This window comes from Solanum verrucosum, unplaced genomic scaffold (assembly GCF_900185275.1).
Source record: "Solanum verrucosum unplaced genomic scaffold, falcon-dt-bn FXZP01000221.1, whole genome shotgun sequence".
NCBI classification, from domain to species: Eukaryota; Viridiplantae; Streptophyta; class Magnoliopsida; order Solanales; family Solanaceae; genus Solanum; species Solanum verrucosum.
The window spans coordinates 1,113,345-1,128,977 of NW_026020400.1; positions in this window are offsets into that span (position 1 = coordinate 1,113,345).

The window sequence follows — 15,633 nt, forward strand, 5'->3', positions numbered from 1 at the left end:
TTTGTGTTTGTGTTGGCTGTGTTTGAACGGAAGAAGAGATGAGCGTGAATGGGTGTAATGGTAGCCAAATTGGCCACCAAGATGATATCGAAAATCTGAATGATGTTAATTACTCGATTCAATTGGGTGGTGTTGGTGCTATACGATTACCTCCTATTGAGGGGAATATTGTCTTCCATGTCACTAGCAAAATGCTATAGCTCTTGCAAATGAAAGGATTATATGGAGGACTTACTCATGAGGATCCCCATGAACATATTCAAAATTTTATAGACGTAAGTGGTTCGTTGTCATTCAAGAACATCTATCAAGAATCAATCAGTCTCTGGTTGTTCCCATTTTATTTCATGGGGGAAGCTACCAGGTGGATATCTGAACTACCGAGGAATTCCATTACTACTTGGGATGAACTTACCCTGGCTTTCTTTGCAAGGTTCTTTCCTCCTTCAAGGATGATGACATTAAGAGATAGTATTCAAGGTTTCAAACGCTTGGAGGGTGAACCAATCCACGGGACGTGGCTGAGATTTAAGAAGTTGGTACTTCAATGTCCTACTCATGGACTTCCAAACGATGTGTTGTTATAACACTTCTATAGAAGTCTTGACTCAGTGAACAAAAGTGTTGTTGATCAACTTGTTCCAGGGGGTATAATACAATAACCTTTTGAAATAGCATCTAATCTCCTCGATGGCATGACAAAGACAACAAATCATGGTACACTCGAGAGGTCCAGGTGTCTCCACTGACCTTTAGGATGACAAAGGAGCAGATCGAGAAAGATCAAGAGTGAGACAACTTGGAATGTACCAAGTATGATCACAATGCATAAAAGTTATGAAATCATGCTAAAAACGACTTTACATGAAAATCAATGACCAAGTTAAATCATAAGACAAGAGGTTATAAAACATAAGTCATAATCATGGTCAATTGAAGCTTAACAACTTGGAAACAATTGTGAGATACTTTAAATTAACCTTAGTTCATTATTATTGGAAGTTTACCATGTAACCGACACAGAACATGTGCGCTATAACATGGAATCTAATGTCTATCCCACACCGAAAAGAGATTTCCTTACTTGCAAAGGTAAGAACCATGAGTTTGAGCTAAAGTGAATCCACTAGCTTATGTCTATCCGAGACAACATCCTATAATGGCACATAGTTTATGGGACATGGGTAATTGCCACTAGTCCACTCGGTGCAAAGTAAAATCTCACGAAATAGTCATTAGTCATAGTCATATTATCATCCATTGAAAGGTAAAATTACGAAACCAATTCAAGCTAGAGTGCATTTAGAATAGCTCCTAAACTTCATTCAACTTAGGTTAGAAAAACTTTCAACTTTATGAATCCTTTATGTGAGAAATCCTTTCACAATCATGATCATAGTAGTGTGTAAGAAAACCTTTCGCAACAACAACAACAACAACGATACTTTTCTCTCAAAGAATCCTCAAATCATTTAAATCAACTTCATAAAAGCATGCATATCTTCATAAATTCATATTTCATAGTTCTTAAGCTTCAACATGTGTTCATAGTCTAAAGATAATGGATAATGCATGGGATAATATGAGTTCAACTCAAAAACATGTAATACTTCAGTTCATGCATTAAAAGATAGAAAACAATCAATTGAATTATAATTAAAAAGAACCATCAAGATTGAATAAAATCCCAACTTTCAATTGAGAATCTAACTTGTAAAAGTTGAAGATTTTAGGAACCTATGGAGGAAAGGACTTCATAGGTGAATACTAACATACCTTAGTTATCAATGCCCAAAAGCTACGATGAATTTGAAATTTTGAAGTGAAACTTAGCTTCTTCTTCCTTACCTTTAGAGAAGATTTTGGGGTGAACTTGGAGGGATATTTAGGAATTAGATGAATGATTTAAAATGAGGAGTTTTAGGACTTAAATCACTTATATAGGTCTTGAAATAGGGGTTAAAATGTCATATCTTAGGTACCAAACACATAGGAAAAATACCAACATGAGCCAATCTTAAAGATGACGGGTGACCTAAAGTTTAAACGGATCGTATAGGTCTACACAGTCAGTATAGGGAAACGTACAAAGAAGGCCACAAATCATGTTTCCCTAAACAACCAACCATTGTCCCTAAACGGCCAGTGGTGCTTTAAATGACCTCCCTTCATGATTTGTTTTAGGCCTGCCGACCTCTCCATTTACCCACTTTACGCTTTTCGAAAGTTTGAGGTGTTACAACTTGTCCCTTATTTCTCATTATTCTTCCCAAAGCATTGCCACACTATTTCATAACACCAAATACAATTATAATATATGGGAATGCTCGATGAGAAATGATAACAACCCACAAAACAAAAAGTCAATAAAGATAATCTTGGCACAATATCATGGTGGCGTTAGTTCAATTGTTCAACCATTCATGGTTGATCGACTATCACAATGTCATAAAGACTTACAATACCACAGTATAAAAAAAATTTGTCTTTTACCCCACATTATCAGTTCTAGATCATATTCATTATATGATCGATACTCAAAATCATGTAAAACCCTTCACCTTTTCCCATTACTTACAATCAAACAATGGCATCCAAGGTTCATTATACTTAACAAAGAGTGAAGAGATCCACTTGCCTCAAGAAAACAAGCAATCACCATGATAATGAGTTTTCCCTTTTTGTAGGGTCTCCAAATCAACAAAATCTAATTAAATAAGGAAACAAAATAAGAATTCAAAATAAAACCCAAATCAAAGTTTTTGGAAAATGGGGCCAATTTGATTAAAACTAGGGTTAAATATGGAAATTCTTGTAAAATAATGTTACCCAAAGGATTTGGAAAGTCAACGGTGAAAACCAATTAAAAATTTAGTCGAAATCACTCCTCAATCACCATTTATTTCAAAAACCTAGAGATCTTGAAAATCTCCCAAACTTTGAACATCAAACTCAATAATTTGATGTTTAAAATCCTAAACCATCGCGATGTTTAAAGTAAATTTGTCAAAAACACTTACCTAAATGATCTCACAGAAAAAAAAAACCTTTAAGAAATACCTCCCAAGTGTTCCCCTAAGATCAAAGATGGTAAAATTGGGTTGAAACCCAGATTTTTAAAAGACATATTGTTCAAGCATATTTTACTCATTACAATCCCGACCCTTGATGAGTCTGAGATTTTAACTCATTTGGAACTTTGTTTTCATAGTATAAGTGCCCCCAATGCCTAATTTATGCTCTAAACAAATGTTAAAGTGTTGATTTGCAGCAATGAAGGCTAAGGAGCAAGGCAAGGACATTACCGGGTAAAAAGGAATGAAAAAGGTGAAGAAGTTGAAGGAAGGCAATCCAGGTGATTGCCAAGACCACTCGGTGAGCCGCCGAGTGGCTCTTCAGCCTGCCTAAAGTTACAGTATGCTAGCCCTGGGGAAGAACCTATTTGGCGATGGAAATGGATAGTCGGCGGACCACTGAACGACTCGGCGATATCAACCTAGATCACCTAAAGTAACAGAACCTTGAAGTCTAAGAGCCAAGGCAAACCGATGATGGATTAGAGCAAAGGGCGTGTCGCCTACCTCGATTGCAATGCATGACTTATTTCCCCTAATGGACCTGAAGGCCAAATTTGGGAAAGTATAAATTGAGATTTGAAAAAGATCAGATGAGAATTGAAGCATTATAGAAACTAAATCTAGGTTCCTGAGTTTTCCATTGTAGACTGAAGCTTTTGAGACTTGGTTTTGAGGATTTTCAGTTGGGTTTTTGAATTAATTCAATTTGAATCATTGTATAAACTTGGAAACCATTACCCAACTCATGACTAACATAGTTGGTAATTGTTTCTTCCTTTTTATTGATGTGTAACTGAAACCCCAATTCTTGGGGTGTGATCATGTGACTATTGGCTTAATTAGCTTTATGGGTATTGTTGTTTACTACTTTTTAATTAATTGAAGTGGGTTTAATAGATAGTTGTGTGAATTGTAGTTGCAAATGCAATTCTAGCTTAGTGTTTTGGGCTTTTTTGAGAGAGATTTTAGAACCAAGGTTTTTGAGTAATGATTGTAGTTATTGGGCTGATGTGGGTTCACATCGAGAGAGTGAATCCTAAACTCGATTCTACCTATCTAGCTTGAGAGAGTAGATAAATTAAGGTTTTGAGTTGTTTACATTATAAAACTTGTCGAGGTTCGAGAGAATTCGCTTGAATCGTAATAGTTGTTCGAGAGAAAGCTATTACATCTGTAGTCTAGCCTACCCACTTAGATTTAGCAATTGTTAGTGATTGCCAATTACCCATATAGCAAAAATTACCCTATAATCGATCACATCCCCAAAATTCTTCTCTACTTGTTGATTCCCCTGTTTTGGTAATTGTTTTAGTTTCTAATTAACAAACCAATCCCCCCATCTGACATTCGTTGCCAACCTTTTTGATTTATCTAAATGTTTGCAATTATTTTATTCCTATAACTGATTAAACCACATTTGTAACTTCGTAACTGAATTTGAACTTGTACCGCTCCTTGTTGGTTTGACCCTTTCTCTTCGTTGGGTTTTTATACTAGATTAGGATCTCCTACACCTAGTATTGGATGAGGTGTAGTTGAGCATTTATCAAGAATGGTTGTCGCTGCCAGGTACTGGGGTTGTTTAGAATTCTCTTATTGAAGTTTGAATTGTGATCTTCTATGTTGTAGTTGTATCGAATTACATTGTTTTGTGTTTGTGTTGGCTGTGTTTGAACGGAAGAAGAGATGAGCGTGAATGGGTGTAATGGTAGCCAAATTGGCCACCAAGATGATATCGAAAATCTGAATGATGTTAATTACTCGATTCAATTGGGTGGTGTTGGTGCTATACGATTACCTCCTATTGAGGGGGAATATTGTCTTCCATGTCACTAGCAAAATGCTATAGCTCTTGCAAATGAAAGGATTATATGGAGGACTTACTCATGAGGATCCCCATGAACATATTCAAAATTTTATAGACGTAAGTGGTTCGTTGTCATTCAAGAACATCTATCAAGAATCAATCAGTCTCTGGTTGTTCCCATTTTATTTCATGGGGGAAGCTACCAGGTGGATATCTGAACTACCGAGGAATTCCATTACTACTTGGGATGAACTTACCCTGGCTTTCTTTGCAAGGTTCTTTCCTCCTTCAAGGATGATGACATTAAGAGATAGTATTCAAGGTTTCAAACGCTTGGAGGGTGAACCAATCCACGGGACGTGGCTGAGATTTAAGAAGTTGGTACTTCAATGTCCTACTCATGGACTTCCAAACGATGTGTTGTTATAACACTTCTATAGAAGTCTTGACTCAGTGAACAAAAGTGTTGTTGATCAACTTGTTCCAGGGGGTATAATACAATAACCTTTTGAAATAGCATCTAATCTCCTCGATGGCATGACAAAGACAACAAATCATGGTACACTCGAGAGGTCCAGGTGTCTCCACTGACCTTTAGGATGACAAAGGAGCAGATCGAGAAAGATCAAGAGTGAGACAACTTGGAATGTACCAAGTATGATCACAATGCATAAAAGTTATGAAATCATGCTAAAAACGACTTTACATGAAAAAATGACCAAGTTAAATCATAAGACAAGAGGTTATAAAACATAAGTCATAATCATGGTCAATTGAAGCTTAACAACTTGGAAACAATTGTGAGATACTTTAAATTAACCTTAGTTCATTATTATTGGAAGTTTACCATGTAACCGACACAGAACATGTGCGCTATAACATGGAATCTAATGTCTATCCCACACCGAAAAGAGATTTCCTTACTTGCAAAGGTAAGAACCATGAGTTTGAGCTAAAGTGAATCCACTAGCTTATGTCTATCCGAGACAACATCCTATAATGGCACATAGTTTATGGGACATGGGTAATTGCCACTAGTCCACTCGGTGCAAAGTAAAATCTCACGAAATAGTCATTAGTCATAGTCATATTATCATCCATTGAAAGGTAAAATTACGAAACCAATTCAAGCTAGAGTGCATTTAGAATAGCTCCTAAACTTCATTCAACTTAGGTTAGAAAAACTTTCAACTTTATGAATCCTTTATGTGAGAAATCCTTTCACAATCATGATCATAGTAGTGTGTAAGAAAACCTTTCGCAACAACAACAACAACAACGATACTTTTCTCTCAAAGAATCCTCAAATCATTTAAATCAACTTCATAAAAGCATGCATATCTTCATAAATTCATATTTCATAGTTCTTAAGCTTCAACATGTGTTCATAGTCTAAAGATAATGGATAATGCATGGGATAATATGAGTTCAACTCAAAAACATGTAATACTTCAGTTCATGCATTAAAAGATAGAAAACAATCAATTGAATTATAATTAAAAAGAACCATCAAGATTGAATAAAATCCCAACTTTCAATTGAGAATCTAACTTGTAAAAGTTGAAGATTTTAGGAACCTATGGAGGAAAGGACTTCATAGGTGAATACTAACATACCTTAGTTATCAATGCCCAAAAGCTACGATGAATTTGAAATTTTGAAGTGAAACTTAGCTTCTTCTTCCTTACCTTTAGAGAAGATTTTGGGGTGAACTTGGAGGGATATTTAGGAATTAGATGAATGATTTAAAATGAGGAGTTTTAGGACTTAAATCACTTATATAGGTCTTGAAATAGGGGTTAAAATGTCATATCTTAGGTACCAAACACATAGGAAAAATACCAACATGAGCCAATCTTAAAGATGACGGGTGACCTAAAGTTTAAACGGATCGTATAGGTCTACACAGTCAGTATAGGGAAACGTACAAAGAAGGCCACAAATCATGTTTCCCTAAACAACCAACCATTGTCCCTAAACGGCCAGTGGTGCTTTAAATGACCTCCCTTCATGATTTGTTTTAGGCCTGCCGACCTCTCCATTTACCCACTTTACGCTTTCGAAAGTTTGAGGTGTTACAACTTGTCCCTTATTTCTCATTATTCTTCCCAAAGCATTGCCACACTATTTCATAACACCAAATACAATTATAATATATGGGAATGCTCGATGAGAAATGATAACAACCCACAAAACAAAAAGTCAATAAAGATAATCTTGGCACAATATCATGGTGGCGTTAGTTCAATTGTTCAACCATTCATGGTTGATCGACTATCACAATGTCATAAAGACTTACAATACCACAGTATAAAAAAAATTTGTCTTTTACCCCACATTATCAGTTCTAGATCATATTCATTATATGATCGATACTCAAAATCATGTAAAACCCTTCACCTTTTCCCATTACTTACAATCAAACAATGGCATCCAAGGTTCATTATACTTAACAAAGAGTGAAGAGATCCACTTGCCTCAAGAAAACAAGCAATCACCATGATAATGAGTTTTCCCTTTTTGTAGGGTCTCCAAATCAACAAAATCTAATTAAATAAGGAAACAAAATAAGAATTCAAAATAAAACCCAAATCAAAGTTTTTGGAAAATGGGGCCAATTTGATTAAAACTAGGGTTAAATATGGAAATTCTTGTAAAATAATGTTACCCAAAGGATTTGGAAGTCAACGGTGAAAACCAATTAAAAATTTAGTCGAAATCACTCCTCAATCACCATTTATTTCAAAACCTAGAGATCTTGAAAATCTCCCAAACTTTGAACATCAAACTCAATAATTTGATGTTTAAAATCCTAAACCATCGCGATGTTTAAAGTAAATTTGTCAAAAACACTTACCTAAATGATCTCACAGAAAAAAAAACCTTTAAGAAATAACCTCCCAAGTGTTCCCCTAAGATCAAAGATGGTAAAATTGGGTTGAAACCCAGATTTTTTAAAAGACATATTGTTCAAGCATATTTTACTCATTACAATCCCGACCCTTGATGAGTCTGAGATTTTAACTCATTTGGAACTTTGTTTTCATAGTATAAGTGCCCCCAATGCCTAATTTATGCTCTAAACAAATGTTAAAGTGTTGATTTGCAGCAATGAAGGCTAAGGAGCAAGGCAAGGACATTACCGGGTAAAAAGGAATGAAAAAGGTGAAGAAGTTGAAGGAAGGCAATCCAGGTGATTGCCAAGACCACTCGGTGAGCCGCCGAGTGGCTCTTCAGCCTGCCTAAAGTTACAGTATGCTAGCCCTGGGGAAGAACCTATTTGGCGATGGAAATGGATAGTCGGCGGACCACTGAACGACTCGGCGATATCAACCTAGATCACCTAAAGTAACAGAACCTTGAAGTCTAAGAGCCAAGGCAAACCGATGATGGATTAGAGCAAAGGGCGTGTCGCCTACCTCGATTGCAATGCATGACTTATTTCCCCTAATGGACCTGAAGGCCAAATTTGGGAAAGTATAAATTGAGATTTGAAAAAGATCAGATGAGAATTGAAGCATTATAGAAACTAAATCTAGGTTCCTGAGTTTTCCATTGTAGACTGAAGCTTTTGAGACTTGGTTTTGAGGATTTTCAGTTGGGTTTTTGAATTAATTCAATTTGAATCATTGTATACAACTTGGAAACCATTACCCAACTCATGACTAACATAGTTGGTAATTGTTTCTTCCTTTTTATGATGTGTAACTGAAACCCCAATTCTTGGTGTGTGATCATGTGTCTATTGGCTTAATTAGCTTATGGGTATTGTTGTTTACTACTTTTAATTAATTGAAGTGGGTTTAATAAATAGTTGTGTGAATTGTAGTTGCAAATGCAATTCTAGCTTAGTGTTTTGGGCTTTTTTGAGAGAGATTTTAGAACCAAGGTTTTTGAGTAATGATTGTAGTTATTGGGCTGATGTGGGTTCACATCGAGAGAGTGAATCCTAAACTCGATTCTACCTATCTAGCTTGAGAGAGTAGATAAATTAAGGTTTTGAGTTGTTTACATTATAAAACTTGTCGAGGTTCGAGAGAATTCGCTTGAATCGTAATAGTTGTTCGAGAGAAAGCTATTACATCTGTAGTCTAGCCTACCCACTTAGATTTAGCAATTGTTAGTGATTGCCAATTACCCATATAGCAAAATTACCCTATAATCGATCACATCCCCAAAAATTCTTCTCTACTTGTTGATTCCCCTGTTTTGGTAATTGTTTTAGTTTCTAATTAACAAACCAATCCCCCCATCTGACATTCGTTGCCAACCTTTTTGATTTATCTAAATGTTTGCAATTATTTTTATTCCTATAACTGATTAAACCACATTTGTAACTTCGTAACTGAATTTGAACTTGTACCGCTCCTTGTTGGTTTGACCCTTTCTCTTCGTTGGGTTTTATACTAGATTAGGATCTCCTACACCTAGTATTGGATGAGGTGTAGTTGAGCATTTATCAAGAATGGTGTCGCTGCCAGGTACTGGGGTTGTTTAGAATTCTCTTATTGAAGTTTGAATTGTGATCTTCTATGTTGTAGTTGTATCGAATTACATTGTTTTGTGTTTGTGTTGGCTGTGTTTGAACGGAAGAAGAGATGAGCGTGAATGGGTGTAATGGTAGCCAAATTGGCCACCAAGATGATATCAAAATCTGAATGATGTTAATTACTCGATTCAATTGGGTGGTGTTGGTGCTATACGATTACCTCCTGTTGAGGGGAATATTGTCTTCCATGTCACTAGCAAAATGCTATAGCTCTTGCAAATGAAAGGATTATATGGAGGACTTACTCATGAGGATCCCCATGAACATATTCAAAATTTTATAGACGTAAGTGGTTCGTTGTCATTCAAGAACATCTATCAAGAATCAATCAGTCTCTGGTTGTTCCCATTTTATTTCATGGGGGAAGCTACCAGGTGGATATCTGAACTACCGAGGAATTCCATTACTACTTGGGATGAACTTACCCTGGCTTTCTTTGCAAGGTTCTTTCCTCCTTCAAGGATGATGACATTAAGAGATAGTATTCAAGGTTTCAAACGCTTGGAGGGTGAACCAATCCACGGGACGTGGCTGAGATTTAAGAAGTTGGTACTTCAATGTCCTACTCATGGACTTCCAAACGATGTGTTGTTATAACACTTCTATAGAAGTCTTAACTCAGTGAACAAAAGTGTTGTTGATCAACTTGTTCCAGGGGGTATAATACAATAACCTTTTGAAATAGCATCTAATCTCCTCGATGGCATGACAAAGACAACAAATCATGGTACACTCGAGAGGTCCAGGTGTCTCCACTAACCTTTAGGATGACAAAGGAGCAGATCGAGAAAGATCAAGAGTGAGACCAAATTATGGTCAAAATTATGACCCAACTAGATATCTTGTCGAAATAATGTGATGGATAGTGGGTTGAAGAGTGTAAATGCTGTTGGTGTTGGTGGAGAAACCCTGAGGAGGCATACTTTGAGACTCTGTATAATGAGGAAGTGGATTTTCTTTCTAATCAAGGAGGAGGTTTCTGTTCGAGCTATTCAAGATCAGGTAGAAATCCGGGTTGGAATAGAGAAAGGGATGATGGATGGAGAGACCATGATAGAGAATGGTGTGTTCAGGTGCTACTTGAAAGAAAAGTGATGGTAACAAAGATCGATACGTTCCACCTTATGAACGCCAAAATGCCAAGGAGCAAAGAGCTGAGTCGAAGAGCTTCCATACATAAGACATGCTTCCACCCATTCTAAATAAAGTGGAAGGGTCAGTCAAAGTTTTGAAAGAAATGAAAGAGGATGTTTCCATGCTCAATCAGACGGTCACCTCTCACTCAGTGTCCATCAAACAATTGGAAACGCAAATGGGTCAAATTTCATCTCATTTGAACCCAAGGCTGAAATGGGGTCTACCAAGTGGTACCTTTGCTAACCCTAAAAATGAACCTTGAAAGCATATCCACGTCGTGCCACGATGTTAAATAAGGCGCTTCTTAGGAGGCAGCCCAAGTTTTAATGCTTTTATTAGTGTTGTTTAAGTAACAAATGTTGAATGTGCAGGTTGAAAAGCTGAATTTGGGAAAATAGCAATTAGGCGAGCCAAAAGTCCAGTCGGCGACTCACCGAACAGGCTGGCGAGCCCGACTAGGACCGCTGTTGGAACAACCCAGTTTGGTGGGGATTCTGTAAAATTCTGTTAAATGCGAATTTCCCATGTTGTTGATTGTTAAAATTGTTGGGTTGCGTTGAAATTGTTGTGGGTCTAACGGGGTGAAGTTTGAGTAACCCCAAATTGTGCTAATTGTCAAATTTTTCCTGATGATAGAGCGATTGACATCATTCTTAAGGGAAAAAGACGTCAATTGGCTAATTTTTCCGAAATCAGGGGAAGTCTGAGTACCCCGACGACATTGATCTTATGTATCTTGAGTTAATTTCATAATGTGAGTGTTTAGTTTTGTTTTCATGGGTTACAGGCTTGATTTTGAAATACGAGGTACAAATGTGGCACGTTGGGCTTGGTTGTGAGCTGGGTCGAGCTCACCGAGTGGTTAGGCAGTTTGCCTAACGTCCCATAGATCGCTTATTAATTCCCTTAATTGTGAGTTTGAGTTCTGTAACTTTTGGTGATATTTCTGTGCTAGCCGAGTCCACTCGGTGACTCGCTAAAAGTACTCCTTGATGGCCTTTCTGCGCCCCTAATTTGTGATGTTGTTTTGTAACTTTCGGTGAGATACTTATAGTTCACCGAAAGGTGTTGGTGATCCGTCAAATGGCCCTTGACATCGCCGACCAGCTTTAATATTTGAGTATTTTTGTTGTGGAACTTTCGGCGAGCCTGACCTGGCTCGCCAAAGTGGTTCGACGACTCTCAGACCAGTTCGATGAGCCTTCGTGCAACTATTTACTTAGAACTTTTCTTAACCTCATCTAACGTTTTCCACATTTTTTGCCGGAATGGATAGACCAAAGGTTGCTGGTAGGAATCAACTACCCCGAAAGTGGGCACGTGGTATGGTTATAAATGAGGATGGGGCTACATCCCGGGCCCTAGCTACCAAACTTCCTCTGAAAGAGGGAAAGGGAAAGAGCAAAGGCCCTATGCAACCCTTAACAGTAGCAGAGAGTTTCGACAGTGAGGGGATTTATGACACATACCTCACTCCATCCGACGAGGGTAGTTCTAAGGATAGTTCTCCAGCCTCTATCTCTATGCTGGAAAATGATCCATTACTACATGCCATGAGAGCGGAGCTTTGCTCCAAAGCTATGCAAGATCTGTTTAGGATCCCAGAGCCTCTGATGCCTACTCCTCCTCCTTTAGCTCCAGCACATACATTGGTCCAGGCACCACCAGTTAGGGTCCTTCTCCCCGGTCACTCAAAAAACTAACTTGTCGGTTGTTCAGTATGGTGGAGATTCTAGAGGTCCTGAGCACAAATATTCGAGCTAGTTCGGAGGTTCCTCTGGCTACTACCAGAGATTAGATTAGAGCTGATTCTGATGACTGTGAGTCCAAAGCAGATATGGATTAGGAAAAAGCTAGGAGTTAAAGAAGAGGCAGTGTATGATTTGGCAGACCTGGAGGGTGCCATGTATGTGACAACTGTGCAGGCCTCTTTGAGGGATAAATCTATGGTCGGATCTAGTGGAGCCAAGTATGCTGTTGAGCCGGTCACTGATGCCCCGACAGAGGGAGTGACTGATATGCAGACTTTACCCCAGGCCTAGACTGGCAGGATGACTCTTGTACCTCCCTTTCTGTTACTTTATAGACTGTTTTTGTTATTCTTTGCGTTTGTGGACAACTGCTTATTTTTGTTGGCGAGGTGAGGTATTTCCATACCTACCTCTATTGGGTTGTTTTTGTGAGCATTTTTGTTGTTGGTTTTGGTTTTGTGAATTTTGGAGCTTATTGGTGTTATATATATATATATATATATATATTATCTTGGTTGTTGATCCATATTGGTCCATTGTTTTTATTTTGCAAATGGTTTGGAACCGATTTTTTAAAATTGTTCCACCTCTTTTGTGTTTGATTGTGGAGGTTCTCTTGCATTTTTGAGTGTCGTTTGTGGTCAATACCGATGAATTGAATAGTTCTCTCAATTGAACGATACGAATGTGCGCTATGATGAGGTAAACTATGTTACATAGGTCATATGTGAAATCTTAGCAACTCATTGTGACTAGCCGGTTGTCGATTAAGTCTCTTGTGATGAACATTGCACGCTACCTAGAAAGTGTGGTGTCTTGTTTGATAATGGTATCGAATGCCTTGTATGGTGAGGTTGTCTTGAATATTATGCTTGATGACACCTAGAATTTTCCCCGTTAGTCCGATTGATTGAGTGAAGCAAGCGATTGAAATGATCTTAGGCAAAAGTTTTGAAGAGTGAACCAAATTGATAACATACCTCTTTGTGGCACCCTGTGAGAAGTGTGAACCCTTCTTGGTACCTTTTGAGCCTATCTTTTTCCTTGGAAGAAACTTGAACAACTTTGACCCCTTTTGTCCTATCACCTATAACCTTTATGAAATTTTGGTTATTTGAATAGCCAACTTAGGCCAAACGCCTAAGTTGGGGCTGTGGTGAAAAATGAGGAAAGTGAAGAAGTCTGAAAAATTCCCCGTGTTGATGGATTGTTTTGAAAAATACGGAACCCCTCCATGTAAAAAATAAGAAAGGTGAAAATGCAAAAAAACTGAAAAAGAGAAAAGGTTGTGAAATAAAGTGTGTGAAAGGAGTAAAAGAAATGGGGTATCGAAAGAGGCTTGTTTAAATGAAATAAGAGGGGGAATTGTGAACGTGTGAATGTTAAAGAGAAGGATAAAAAGTGATTTTCAGGTCATACTTCATGAAGGTAGAAGATACTAAGAAAAAATGGCCATACCTTTACACGAAGCCCCGTTACAAGCCTTGAAAAGACCTTTGTGATCTTAAGTGAGCTGAAACGAATGTTGATTGGAAAATAAGGGCAAACCTATGAGTGGAATCATGCATGTGTTCATCTTTGTGAGTGTGAGAGTTGCATTTGATTCTGGTATCTTAAATTGTAGAGAAATTTTGTGTTAGCATGGAATTATCCTTGTTGTGAGGGCATTTGAATGCTTTTGTTGAGCTTGAACTTGCATTTCGAGAAAGCATTGTAAGCTTGAGTATGGTGAGTCACAATTTGAAACTTAGAGTGCACAATTGAACATTGTATGTGTAGTTTGAACCTCTTGTTTGCATTTGTGTTGAGTCTTTAGTACCACTGTTTGTAGACATTCTTGTTGAACTGATTCATCTTGTGTTTTACTTAAGGAAAAACAAAATTTTAAGTTGGGGGTATTGATGAGTCTGATATTTCGACTCATTTAGGGCTTTGTTTTCATAGTATAAGTGTACTCAATTCCTAATTTATGGTCTAAGCTGTTGTTAAAGTGTTGATTTGCAGCAATGAAGGCTAAGGATCAAGGCACGGACATTACCGGGTAAAAAGGAGCAAAAAAGGTGAAAAAGTTGAAGGAAGGCAATCCTACTGATCACCAAGACCATTCGGTGAGCCACCGAGTGGCTCTTTAGCTCACATAACGTTCCAACATGCCACCCCTGGGGAAGAACCTACTTGGCGATGGAAATGGATAGTCGGCGGGCCGCCGAATGACTTGGTGTCATCAACTTGTATCGCCTAAAGTCACAGAACCCTGAGGACTAAGAGCCAAGGCAAACCAGCCATCTATTGGAGCAAAGGGTGCGTCACCGACCTGGTTGGTGATGATGACTTATTTCTCTTGATAGTTGTGAAGGTTAAAATTTGGGAAAGTATAAATTGAGATTTGAAAAAGATCAGATGAGAATTGAAGCATTGTAGAAACTAAATTCAGTTCTCCTGAGTTTTCCATTGTAGACTTTGAAGCTTTAGAGACTTGGTTTTGAGGATTTTCAATTGGGTTTATGAATAATTGGGTTCGAAGCATTGTAGACTGATGAATCCACAAATTGGACTCATTTAGGGTTATTTTGATAGAATTAGTGTCCTCAAATGCATATTTTGTCTCAATATCTGATGAAAACCCTTAAGTTTCAGGTATTTGGAGTTTGAGGGAAAGCATGGACACTACTTAGCAAAAAAGGAACAAAGGCAAGCTGAAAGAACGAAGAAATGAAGATCTGAGAATCGCCGAACCCATTCGGCGAGTCGCCAAAAGGTCTTATCCTCGCCTTTTGTTCCAGTGTGCGAGCCCTGAAAGAAAGGATCAAATCGGCGGTGAAAAGGAGCAGTCGGCGTGTCGCCGAGCAGTTCGTGAAGCAGTACTATGTCGCCCAATGATCCAAAACACGACGATGCTGAAGGATAGAGCAAGACGGCGATGAAACCTACCAAAGGGGATCACCGAGTTGATCGGCGATCTCGACTAACGACGAATGATCCGCAACGATTTTTGAAAACTATAAATACTCGTTGAGAGTTGTAGCTTAATATCAGATTTTTAATATAGAATTTTTAACATAGAATTTTGAGTTCTAAGTTTGGAGAGGGTTTTGAAGAACTTGAAGATTCAAAGGGTTTCAACTCCAAGAATTTGGACTTGGGTCTTGTGGATTCTTCATCTTTTTGTTTTGAGACTTAAATCTTCATACCCATTTGAATGCAAACTCATATTGGTATAAATTTCTATCTCTTTTACATGTCTAGCTAAAACCCCAATTCTTGGGGTGTGATTTTGTGAATATGGGTTAGATTATCTGTTGGGTCTTGCTT